Source organism: Capsicum annuum, chromosome 1 (assembly GCF_002878395.1).
Source record: "Capsicum annuum cultivar UCD-10X-F1 chromosome 1, UCD10Xv1.1, whole genome shotgun sequence".
Classification (NCBI taxonomy): domain Eukaryota; kingdom Viridiplantae; phylum Streptophyta; class Magnoliopsida; order Solanales; family Solanaceae; genus Capsicum; species Capsicum annuum.
In genome coordinates, this window is record NC_061111.1 from 133,197,908 (window position 1) to 133,211,642 (window position 13,735).

Below are 13,735 nucleotides of genomic sequence, written 5' to 3' on the forward strand. Positions count from 1 at the left end.
TATCATTAAGTACTCCTAATATTCGTCTTAATATATACAATTAGATTAATTATTTTTTCAATTGAAAAAATGTTAATAAAATTAAATTTTCTTATTTATTAATTTTAATATGTGGGTCCCGCCTTCTTCAATTGTTTCTTCTTCACCAAAAGCACCATTAAAACACCACCATTAACACTATCATCATCAAACTCAAATCTTCACCACAATAATTTTAGAATCCACCATAAATTTCATTATCAGAATCACAATATACAACCATTAATATCATAAAAATCACAACCAACCAACATAAAATTCAACATCCACTACTAAAATTGTCATCAGAATCACAATATCACCATTGTTAAGATCCACAGTTACAAAAACCACCACAAATCCGCACCTACACCACTACTAAATTCTAATGGCGCCTTACAATTGGCAATGAAACTTCCCCTTTCCCTTTTTGTCTTCCTCTTCCCACACCTGCCACCGGTAATAATGGTGTTATCACTGTTAGAATTTTTTTTCGATTTCTTACCAAATTTAAGTTTTACTTTTTCTTGTAAGGAAAATAAAAATAATACCATAATTACTTTTACTTTTCCTGAAAGGAAAAAATAAAACTTTTCATATTTGACAAACCTCTTTTTTGGAGGAAAGATTTTAGAACTCTATAAATAGAATACCCCCTTCTCATACAATAATACAATATCATCCACAGTATAGTCATTAACGAGTCTTGTTTCGGGGGAGATTTTCTCCCAATAGTTTTATATTTTCTTTAATATTAGTTTTCATGTGTAGGCCAGTTGGCCAGATTATATCAATAGTATTATATTTTTAGTTTATATTTTGTCATCTGAATTATCACTTTCTTGATTTGCAAATTTTAAGCTTACGCATGACACCCTCTCGATTTTGAACCAACAAGTGGTATCAGAGCCTATGATTCAATGGTCCGATGATTCATATTGAAGACATGCTAAGATGAAAGTTGCAATCAATTTGATGATAATGAAGATCTTTGTCTAGCTACATCTGGAGAAAGAGTTTAGATCATATTTTCAACATTCCTACTACTGCATCTTTAAAAATCAAAATAAGATATTTTTAAAATCATTTTTAACCTATAATATTTTAAACTTTATTTTTAAATATGACAAGCAGCAGTGATGAAAACTATGTGAAGAACAAAGATCAAAGATGTGAAGAAGACGGAATAAGTGAAAAAAATCGAGCCAAAAAGGAGATATTTGTTAGGATTTTTGTCCTGATTTCTTACCAAATTTAAATTTTACTTTTTCTTGTAAGGAAAATGAAAATAATACCATAATTACTTTTACTTTTCTTGAAAGGAAAATATAAATTTTTTTCATATTTGTCGAACCTCTTTCTAGGAAAAGACCCCCTTCTCATACAATAACACAATATCATTCACAATGTAGTTATTTATGAGTCATGTTTAGGTGGAGATTTTCTCCAAATAGTTTTATATTTTCTTTAATATTAGTTTTCATGTGTAGGCCAGTTGGCCAAATTATATCAATAATATTATATTTTTAGTTTATATTTTGTCATCTGAATTATCACTTTCTTGATTTGCAAACTTTAAGCTTACGCATGACACACTCTCGATTTCGAACCCAACAATCACCGCCTATCGAAGTTTCACCGCAACTTCTATACTCAATATATGTTTTACCAGTGTTTGTTTCTCTCTTTGAAATTCTCTTTTTCCTTCAATTTATCAATGATGAAAAAGGAAGAAGAAGGGATTTAAATTAGTTGGGTAGGAACAAAAAGATATTTAAATTCATATTCTACTCGAATGGATCAGATAGGGTGAAATATTTGGGTTGAGTTGGGTTAGAATTGGGTTAAATTAGTTGGGTGGGGTTAGATTTATTTAAGGGTCCATTAATTAAATAGAAAAATTAAATCAAACACATGGCATCACCACAGGGTGAGTGGAGTACACTCCACTCATTACACTTGGGCATGGGTGTTGCAGGATTACACTTGGGCATGGGTGTCGCGGGGAGGTGATGGTTTCACTTTTATATAGTATAGGTGTGTAATAGGTCAATATGATAGTTTGGGTGTGACCTAGACTTTTCGTATATAGTTTGAGGTCGAAACCATGACTTTTCCCTATTTCTTTCTACCAAAAAGTTCCTTATATAAATAGAGGAGAGTTTTTTGGCCTTAGACACACCAATTTAAGAAGATTTTAGTTGTGTTTGTTTTGTTCTTTATAGAGAATATTGTGAGAGAGTTGGGTTTGGAAACAAAACACGCGATCAAAATTTGCCCAAAAGTTAAAAAAGTGACGAAAATATGCCATCAAATTAGAGAGTAACAAAAATAGGCTTGATACACAAAAAAGTACACCATATCATATTTTTTTACCGTTTTGTCTAATGTCCGTTTAAAGTGAATGGTGCAATTTTTTTGTGCATCATTCATTTTTTTCTATATGTTGCACTAATTTTGTGCACCATATGAAAAAAATATATGGTGCATAAAAAAATTGCACCATCCATTATGGTAAAAATATATGGTGTACTATTTTTGTGCACCATTCATTTATTTCTATATGGTGCACATTTTTTGTTGGCATGTTTGCTCTAAAATTGTCTCAAAATAGTTGACATGTTTAAATAATTAAGAGATAATTGAACACCCCTTTCCAACTTTACCCTTAGTAAGTTAATAAAAGAGTAATTTTACTCATTTTATTTACTTTTACTTGTTCAGTTTGAAAAATCAAGAGATAAGTTATTATTTCATTTTTGATTTACCTTGTATAATCATTCCCAATACATTAAATTTATTATGATTTTTGAGACAACTAAATGTAAATATCACCAAAGATTAATTCCAATTTGTATAACATTAGCGTCGTATCTTTTATATTGGTTCTTTTAATATTTTATTATTTGTGAAATTCACGTCTATATGTGAGGGAAAAAAAATATACTTTGCTGAGTTTACGAATCTTCTTAGAGAGTTTTTGTAAAAGAAAATTCATAAGTTAAGTCACTTTATTGATAAAAAAACTACGTTAAGTGATTTAGCTAAATAATTTTACATACTTAAATAACCTTTTGATGTATTACTCTCTCTTAAATACGTTCAACTTTATTCATTTTGATTTCTATACAATCCATAGCAAATATTTACAGGATACATACAACTATACTAAATTTTATGTAGGGATTATTTTTCTTATAGTTAATGGAAGTCCAATTCATTTGTACATGATCAAGTTGAAAAAACTTTTTTTTAGAAAGAAAGAAGAGTATTTAAAATTATAATTTTGTGCTGGAATATGATATTCATTTTAAAAAAAAAAATAGATTTTCAAGAAAAACTTAAGAATTAATAGTCTCACGTTTGAATCGAATGTACTCCCTCCGTCCTATTTTACCCGTTCCAAATTTTCTCATCTGGTGTCTCATTTTACTTGTCCTTTTTTACTTATCAAGACAAAACAATTTATTTTTCTTCATATTTTACCCTTTCCATTAATTACTTTTTCTTTAAATTAAAATGTAAACATCATTTAATAGGGGTATTATGGTAAACTAACCATGTTATTTATTATTTTTCTTAATAGCTGTGCCATCTCAATTTGAAACGAGTAAAATGGGACGGAGGGAGTATTAATCTTCAAATGTCCTATTTAAAGTTGAATTCGAAACAATGAGTATATAATCAGATGTTTTCTCTTTAAATATTAGTTGTCGTGAAGAATAAAATAAAATAATAAAAATAATAATAATATACCTATAAAATAAAGGGAAAAGATATATTTGAAAAAATATTTATCTATTTTTATTTGTTAGCTAAGTTTATTTTAGTCATACTATAAAGTAAAATATACTCTCCATTTGATGATTTTGCCAAATCAACCGAAATTACTTGATTTCAATTGAAATTACCAACCCCCTTTTCTAATCCTAACCTGACCCACTATATTGAATAAATCTATATCGGTCAAGCAAATAGAGAAAATAGTTCGAAAAATTTTAGCGCTTCAACAACGATTTCTTTTTCTTCTTTCTCCGCTAAAGCCTATGCAAGTGAGTCTTCTTTACGCATAATGTGAAAAATAAATGAATGGTGCACAAAACTAGTGCATCATATTTTTTTTATATAGTACACATAATTAGTATACCATATAAAAAATAGATGATACACAAAAAATATACACCATATAAAAATAAATGAATGGTGCACAAAAATAATACACCTTATATTTTTATCATAATTTCATGTAGTGCATAAAATTAATGCACCATATAGAAAAAAAAAATGAATGGTGAACAAAAAAATACACCATATATTTATTTTCATAACAAAAAAAATGTACCATATATAAAAAAAAGAATGGTGCACAAAAAAAGTGCACCAGCTAATTTTAACTTCCGTTAATCAAGCTGTTAAAAAAGAATGGATGGTGCACAAAAAAAGTGCACCAAGCCTACTTTTGTCACTCTCCAATTTGATGGTATATTTTCGTCACTTTTTTAAGTTTGTAATATATTTTATTCGCGCGTTCTTGGAAACACTTGTGTGAGCCCTTCTTTGTTAGGTTATTCTATTAGGGTATTTGAGATATTAGTGTATTTAATTAGTCTAGTTTTATATTTTTGTACTCTTTTATTCTGGTAGTGTTTAGTAAAATTGCTATTCGTTTTGACAGTAGACGTAGGTCAAATCGACCGTACCACATTAAGTTTGTGACTCTTTATTAACTCAACTTATCGTCTTTATTGTTGTTTTTAATTAATTACTTTATTTAATTTCGTACTCTCCGAGATTCCGATCCAAACAACATTAATTGAGAGGATCTAGGGATTACTTCACTGCGATGAAAAGGAAATCGAGAACTTTTTCAGTCTCGAGTTATTTTTTGTTACATCAGATTTGTGAAAATAAATGGATTGAGTGTCAATCTGGATGATTCCAATAAGAATTCAACTCACAAAAATGAAAACTTACACTTAATGAAGTAGAGTTATGGAGCTCGTATTGTTGACAAAGAATGAAGTTGAATTTTTCATTAGGAATAGATGCAACACAATGGTGATTTCCTGAATGATAAACAATGTGAACAAAAGTTTACTGAATGAAATTTTATTTTGCTATAGTGCGAGTGCTATTTGGGATGATCTAAAGGAACGTTTTCCCCATAAGAAGAATACAACTTTAGTTTAGGGAGTATCTCAGTTTCTATCTATTATATCAATCTGAAAGACCTTTAAGATGAGTGTTGCTCAATATGCTGAAAATCTTCAAAACAGAGGCTGTTGTAGTTTTTGTGGGCTTGAATGATGGATATAGTGTTGCTTGCAGTCAAATTCACATGAAGACGATGAAACCTAATGTGAACGAGGCATATGTCTTGATAATTCAGGATGAGATCCAAAATGGTCTATTAATTGCTTATATGTTGTCCATTAATCATTTTGATCCCACTACTTTATTTTCTGGGAATGGAAAAGAACAAATGCAGAGGCAGATGAAATTCTTTGAACAGTCTACTGGTTCATACTCTGATTATTATTAGACTAAGGAATATATTAGAAAAAAATGCTACAAATTAATATTTTTTTGACTCTTGTCAGCTCAATAGGCATGTTAAAAAAACTTGCTATAATTTTTTTCAGTATCCGACAAATTTTATGGATAAAAAAGGAACACTAATGATACATCACTCTAATGGTCCTCACCCAACTTGAAAATGTAACAATAATTTTGTGCATTTTTTTTTTTATTCCTGATCAGTATATTCAGATATTGCAACATACAAAATCGGGAGAGTCTAATGCAAATATGACAGGAGCACATGTTAACTTAGCATGTAATGTTTTCTACGCTAATGAACATAATGATATACGAATCGTTTATGCACAAACGAATTCACTAATCGAATACAAGCTTGAAGGCAGGGCCTTCTCAAGCTCGTTAGTGGCCTAAAGTCAAAAATAAATCGGAGGCCTTAAGATTTTGAAAAAAAAATAATTTTTTTTAAAAATTTAAAGTCTATTCCTTAAGATGCAAAGTTGTTAATGAATTTCTTATCAAAGTATTTTGAGAACTCCTTTCGTTTCCATATGTATGTCTATTTTTATTTGACACGATGTTTAGAGTTTAACGGAGATTTTTTTTTTTTCAAATCTTGTACCTTAAACTAAAGATATATATAGAATATATCAAAATATTCTTTAATATTATGATCTTAAATATATCTTGTGAAAAAATTGAAACTTAAAAGTTGACAAAAACAATTTTCTTTCTATTGAAATGAAGTAAAAGAAAAAAAAAAATATAAATATTTTTTTTTTTTTTTTAGAAAATCGTATAATAAATTTATTATTGTTAAAAAATATGAGGCCTCAAATTGGGGACTTTAGGCGGTTGCCTTATTTTTAAAGGCATAGAGCCGCCCCTGCTTGAAGGGTACAACCTTTTCATCGAGATGATCGCACAGATCAAAAGGGATGTCATACATGCTGTTTATCAGGTTAGTAGTCTGACTTTTGAGATCTACCGATTCTTCAAGTGAAGAAATATTGTAGAGGATGCAATCTTTGCATTCGCTCCTCCCAATTAACCAATTTTGTACCGGCTTTTATTATTTGTTTTCTTTTGTCAGTTGAAACCAGTCATGGTGAAGCTGCAAGACCAGAAAAAGAGTGATAAGGTGGAGAAACTCAACAAAAAATGGGAGGGGTAGTAATTGTGCTACCAACCCGTCTCCGTCAGCTGTTAGCTCACGGTCTAGCACATAAGACATTGATCTGAAACCAACACTTTTGTGGAAAGCGGAAGCCTTGTGCGGTAGGTTCTTTCACCAAGACATACTTTTGAAGTGCAAACAACCTAGATGTTACAAGTGGAAAGAAGATTCCCACAGGACCAATATATTGTGAATCAACCAGCTATATTACTCAGCTAAGATTAAGATATAAAATTCTATAAGCCCCTGCAACATCGTATAGTTCGGTATCAATACAGTGTAAAGTATGTCCCTTGATGTACATGTCACTGTAAAGATGAAAGCTTCTTGGAACTACATATTATTACTTCACTTTGACAAAGGTTTGTAGTCAAAAACTGGATGCACCTTCACAATACACAATTTAATAATCAATGTCTCTGTATGAAGCATCTGTTGCAATATATTCATTCAAAGCTGTGGAGTATTTTCCGCTGATAAATTGATTAAACTGGTTTCGTTTATCCTGCATGGAGCATACCATATAACACATTTGAAGTCAGAAAACTCCTGTTCAATGTTCAATATCCACAGGAAAAAAGATATAGAATTCCCCTACCTTAACGCCAATGGCAATTGCAGTTTTAAGTTTTATTAGTTCACCCAATCTCAAAGAACCTCTTTTATTGTCTTTGACGAATACAACTGGTACGTTTTTTGAATTAGCCAGGCTTTCCAGTTGTTTGGTCAACAACCGTGGATGACAATCAGATGCTACTAGTATAACCTAAATAACCAAGATAAAGAATGTCAAAGAGTAACAAATTATTGCAGCATACAATAGTACTCGCAATTCTGTGGATTCTAAAATCATGCAGACATCGAATTGGAAGATTACGAAGTACAAAGGGAAATTGACACTTTGAATAAACCAAATGAAATAGAGGATATAAAAACGTTCAGGAATGGGTGAGATAGAACCTGATGTCGAGTAGAATGCATTTTAAGCGATAGTGATGAATGGGTGACATTCTCTCAAGCATTTGCATTACTTCATTCACCCCTATTGAAAACAGTTGCTGCGCATATATCAAATCGGCAACTTGAGTATGAGATGAAGAGAGCAAATCATTTTAACATCCTATATAATGGAAAATTGAAAGGCTTTTCCTTTTCAAAGAAAAAGTTAATTGTGAGTTTGTGAGTAATACACTTCTTCAATAATCCGTAGAGTTGTTGGATAATAAATCTGTCCTATCATCCTCTAATTAAACAGTAAGCTTTTGTTTGTATCATATTCTAAGGAGTTGATTTCTCACAAGTAATAAAATTGGAATTAAGAAGAAGAATAGATCTTTTGAGATAATAACTATTAGTTGAGTAAAGGAACCAACCTTAAACCAAAAATTCTCAGGTGAAGGTCTGTCATATTTTCTGGCTGTCGCTATCTTCCTGCGGCTGGCGTCATTAACATCTTTTGGCCAAAGAGAAGAATGAAAAAAAGAAAGTGACAACTCGAGAAAAGGATGGATAGATTTACCTGTTATTTGCTGCGAGGAGACGGTCCAGAACTTGACCCTCATAGCAACTGGATAATTATATTTATTGATTCATCAGAAATTGCAGCCATTAACAATGCTTAATAACAACAAACTAGTTTTGACTAGTTACACTCAATAGAAAAAAAAAAGTGAAGAATATAAAACGAGATTTGTACTGTCCGTTGAGGGAATGAATTGCCACGAATGGAGACTTGCTCCTATCCGGTGAAAGCAGTAATTGCCATACTAATCTTTCAAATCTAGCCCCTTTGCCCCTCAGTTGCCTATGCAACATTCAGCGTGTATGAACTATATGTTTTCAGAACTTGTTGGCGTTGCTACGTAACACACATATTGTGTATTGTATACATAGTTTGGTAGTATACATATGTACATATCTATTAGATTTTCAGCTTGTAATTGTTTAGGCCCATTTGTAATTGTTTAGTCCATATTACATTGCCTAATCCGGCCCACTATGTGATGTATATAAAGCTATAGTTAGTGGAGGTAGTGGGACTGATCAGATACTTTTCTCACTCTACAAACAAAAATTTTCTCTCTTTCTTACTTTACTCTCTCGAACCTTCTAGGGTTCTTTGGTATTCATCAATGGATTTATTCACTATTTTACATAACATGGTATCAGAGCAAACGTAGTTCGATCCTCTCCTCTCCTCAGTCCTTTGGATCTTACCCGTTAATGGCGTAACTCGATTGTGTGCATCCATCATTCAATGTTGCGGTCAAATACTCGGGTTTGTTGTACAAGACCTTGTCTCTTTCAGGTGTACGAAAGAGAACGGTAAACAGTAGTCGTAACTCTATCTCTCTCGACAGTTAGTGATAGCTCCAGATTTGAACTGAAAATGGGGAAATTTCTTGCTCATAACCTTAGTTGATATCGATTTACTGGTTTTGTGTACATTTTTTAGTTCTGACTCGGATTTGCGATCATTGAAAGCGTAGATTTGTACTTGTTTGTAACTGAAGCTGTTGCTCTATATCACTTGTGTAGATAGTATCTGATTTTTGTTCTAGGGACTATGTTATAGTGGTCTATCTGATTTTTGAGCTGTAGGGATATGTAACTGTGACTGTTGATTGTGAGTCCTTGTCTGCTGGAAATATCTGTTTTATAGTATCTTTCCACATCATTAGGATGATGATTCCTCCGAGTACGAGTACTACTAGTAATTCAACCGATACTACTGGTTTTGAAGAATTGACCTTGGACCCTTCTCATCCTTATTACATTCATTCTTCCAAAAGTTCTAGTCACCAGTTAGTATCAATTCCCTTTAATGGTTCTGGCTTTGCTATTTGGAGGAATAACATGGTCACTTCTTTATCAGCCAAAAATAAATTAGGGATGGTCAATGAAAAATTCCCTCGACTTGATTCACATAATCCTTATTTCCAATTATGGGAAAAGTGTGATCATATAGTTAAGGTCTGGATCACCAATTCTCTTTTTAGAGATATTGCAGTTAGTGTGATATGTCTTTCCACTATAGGGATGTCTGGAAAGACATCAACGATAGATTTGGTCAGTCAAATATTTCTAGATACACACATATCCAAAAGAAAATTAATTCCATTGTTCAAGGGTCTTGCAATATAGCCACATACTTCACTAAGATGACGTCACTCTGGGATGAACTGAATGCTTCTTACATTGGTCCTGAATACATATGTGGTGCATTGCCTAAATTCATCCATAACAAATAATTATTTCAGTTCCTCAATGGCTTAAATGAGGGATATTCCATTATAAAAAGCAACACACTGATGATGACACCCTTGCCATCCATCAGTAAGGTGTATGCTCTCCTCCAATAATATGAAAGCCAAAAGGAGTCCTAGTCTGGTCCCCCTTATTTTTCCCGTGAATCAGCTTCATTCAATGCATCTGCTTTTATCCCTAATCCTGGTAATAGACCTTTTCATCAAAAGGTCAATTTCAACAACAATAAACATAATGCATAACTCATGGGTCACTGATTTGAAAGTACTGCAAGAAGCCCGGTCACAATATTGACACCTGTTATAGGCTTGATGGATTTCCACATGATTTTAAGTTCACCAAGAACAAGAAATCTTCTGCTGCTTGTGTTCAGCTGTTGGACTCTGATATGCAGTCTTATCATTCTGGTTCACATTCTAGACCCCACAAATTGGATTTTGGACATGGTTTTAGCAAGGAACAATACCAACACCTCATGAGTCTGTTCCAGCAAACTCAAATCTCTCCTATGAATCACTCTCAACTTGACCATGCAGAAAGTTCTGGTTTTTCTCATTTTGCAGGTTTGTTAAACAGTTCAGTTCTTACTTTTGCTTGTTACAATATATGTGCTTCAACCCAGTTACTTTCAACCTCCTGGGTACTAGACTCAGGAGCCTCTAATCAGATGACCCCGCATAAACAGCTTCTTCACAACCTACAAACCCTAGGTTATCCCTTTCTGATTACCCTACCTAATGGTTACAAAGTCAAGGTAGTGTCTACTGGATCAATATTACTAAGGGAAGACATTACCTTAGACAATGTACTATTAGTTCCCTCTTTTCAGTTCAACTTACTTTCTATATATCAACTACTCAACCAACTCTCATGCTTGGCTGTCTTTTCTATTTCTTCTTGTAATTTACAGGGCCCTTCTCTGAAGAAGCCACCGAAAATTGGCAAGGCTGAAAATGGATTGTATTACTACCGTGCTGATTCTTCTGCCACTTCACAACCTGAGCATCAGTCAATAAATTTTCCACCTTCTGATTCTAAATATACACATATTTCTAATTCTGTCAATGTTATTCATGAGTCTCTATCCGTAACTCGCTCTTCTTGTAATTCATCTACTGTTTCTAATAAAATAGGCATATTTTGACACCAAAGACTTGGTCACATGCCATATCACAAAATGAAAAATATTTCTTTTCTTCACTCTCAACTTCCTTAAACTCAAACTTTTACCTGTGATGTATGTCCATTAGCTAGAAAACACAGACTCCCTTTCCCACATAGCAGTATCCATTCCACTCTCCCCTTCCAACTAGTCCATATTGATATCTGGGGTCCATACCATACCAAAACATACAATGGCTTCAAATACTTTCTTACTCTTGTAGATGATTTTACCAGAGTTACATGAACCTATATCCTTACTTGCAAAAGTAATGCTCTCTCAATTCTTAAAGCTTTTGTATCTATGGTTAAAGTGAATTTCAAAACTTCTGCCAAACTTTCAGATCTGACAATGCATGTGAACTAGGTAGCAGTTTTGAAGAATCATCCTTTTTTGCTGAAAATGGCATCCTTCACCAAATAACTATTTCACACATACCACAATAAAGTGGTGTTGTGGAAAGAAAATGTAAACATCTTTTGGAAACATCTAGAGCACTACTTTTCCAATCCAAACTTCCTACTATGTGTTGGGGTGACTATGTTCTCACTGCTACTTACCTGATCAATAGACTCCCTTCCAATGTCTTACACAATCTATCCCCTTATGAAAAATTTCATGGTTCCCCTCCATCATATGACTACCTAAGGTCTTTTGGCTGCTTTTGTTATGCCACTACTCCTCTATTTGGGAGAGATAAGTTCTATACCAGGGTTATTCCTTGTATTTTTATTGGCTACCCATGTGGTAAAAAGGATTACAAGTTACTACAACTGTCTAACAAATCCATTTTCTTTTCTAGAGATGTGTATTTTCATGAACACATCTTCCCCTATCCTTCTTCTTCCTCCTATCTCTCTTCCTCCCCTTCCCCATCATATTTTGATTTCCCTCCTCCTTCTTTTACCACTCTATTCCCTTTATCTTATTCAGTTCTAGATGCTATCTCACCTTTTTCTACCCCTCCAGTCATACCTTTTTCTTCTGTCCCTTTAAGAAGGTCAATTAGGCCTACAACTATTTCTCCTTACCTATTTGACTATGTCTACCACTCAGCCTCCCAAACTACCTCTTTTGAAGCTCCATCTACTAAGCCACAATCGTATCACCAAGTTATCTCATCCTGCTTGGCAGGATGCTATGCTTAAGGAGTTTCAGGCTCTTGAAGCTAACAACACTTGGGATCTTGTCCCTTTAATTCCTCATAAAAATTCTATTTCATGTAAATAGGTATACAAAATTAAGCATAAAATTGATGGGTATGTTAAAAGATATAAGGCTCGTTTGGTTATTCAAGGGGATACTTAGAAAGAAGGAATTGATTATAATGAAACATTTTCCCCTATTGTCAAGTTCACTACTATCAAGGTTCTTATTTCTATAGCCATTAAACATCATTAGACTGTTTACCAATTGGATGCCAATAATGCCTTCCTCCATTGGAATCTTTTTGAGGAAGTGTATATGAAACCCCCTCTTGGATTAGAGGTATCTTCCTCTATTCCATCTCCTTCTCCTTTAGTTTGCATACTAAAGAAGTCACTTTATGGTTTGAAACAAACTTCGAGTCAATGGTTCTCTAAGCTTTCTGAGGCTCTATCTCTCTGAGGTTATTCATCTAGTAAAAATGACTGTTCTTTATTCACCAAATCTGTTGATGGCTCTTATATTGTACTTGCTGTGTATGTGGATGACATCTTGCTTGCTCGGGATGACATCCATGAATTGGATGACCTCAAGCAATTCTTAGACTCCCATTTCAAGATCAAGGACCTTGGGTCAGTACATTACTTTTTAGTTTTGGAGATCACTTCTCACTCACAAGGTCACCTCATGACTCAAAAAAAGTTTACTTCTGAGATTTTACCTGAGTTCCATTGTGATAATTTCACAACTGTTAGTGCTCCTCTTGATCATTCTATTAAACTTACGACTGATATGGGGGCTCTACCCACTGATCCATCCATTTAACATTGACTTATTGGGAAACTGAATTTACTTCAACATACTCGACCGAATATCTCCTATTCTGTTCAGCATTTGAGCCAATTCCTTCAGGCTCCCCAGGTGCCTCACTTTCTTACTGGCTTTCATGTTTTACAATACTTATTAAATGCACCTGATCAGGGATTGTTACTTTCTAATTCATCTGATATGACATTACTGGCTTTCTCTGATTCTAACTAGGCTGCTTGTGCTCACTCCCATTGGTCCATGACTGGTTATTTTACCATACTAAGTGGTTCTCCTATCTCTTGGAAGAGTAAGAAATAATTTTATAACCGAGTAAAAAGTTATGGAAATTTCAAGTTTCATTTGTAAAACACCATGATTTGGTCCCGTATCGCATCGCGGAGACATGTAAAATCATAATTGTCAAATTTCAGTGAGACTCCATGATTGTACCACATCGTGGAGAGGTTTAAATTATCATTTGTCCATTTCCAGTAGCTTACCACGATGGTGGCGCATCGCGGTGATGGTTCAAATGACAATTCAGTGGGGCAATACGATATCTCCCCATCACGGAGGTTCCCAATTTCCCAGTCGTCAATTTCCAGTGAGCCACCACG

The 13,735-nt window shown here is 33.4% G+C and overlaps 1 long non-coding RNA gene across 1 annotated transcript; it reads left to right on the top strand.

Moving 5' to 3' along the window:
• The first annotated feature begins 6,395 nt into the window (after positions 1-6,395).
• LOC124887393 lies at positions 6,396-7,071 on the top strand. Its single transcript, XR_007045029.1, has 2 exons — positions 6,396-6,517; positions 6,650-7,071. It is a non-coding gene; the product is annotated as an uncharacterized LOC124887393 (long non-coding RNA).
• Positions 7,072-13,735: the final 6,664 nt, after the last annotated feature.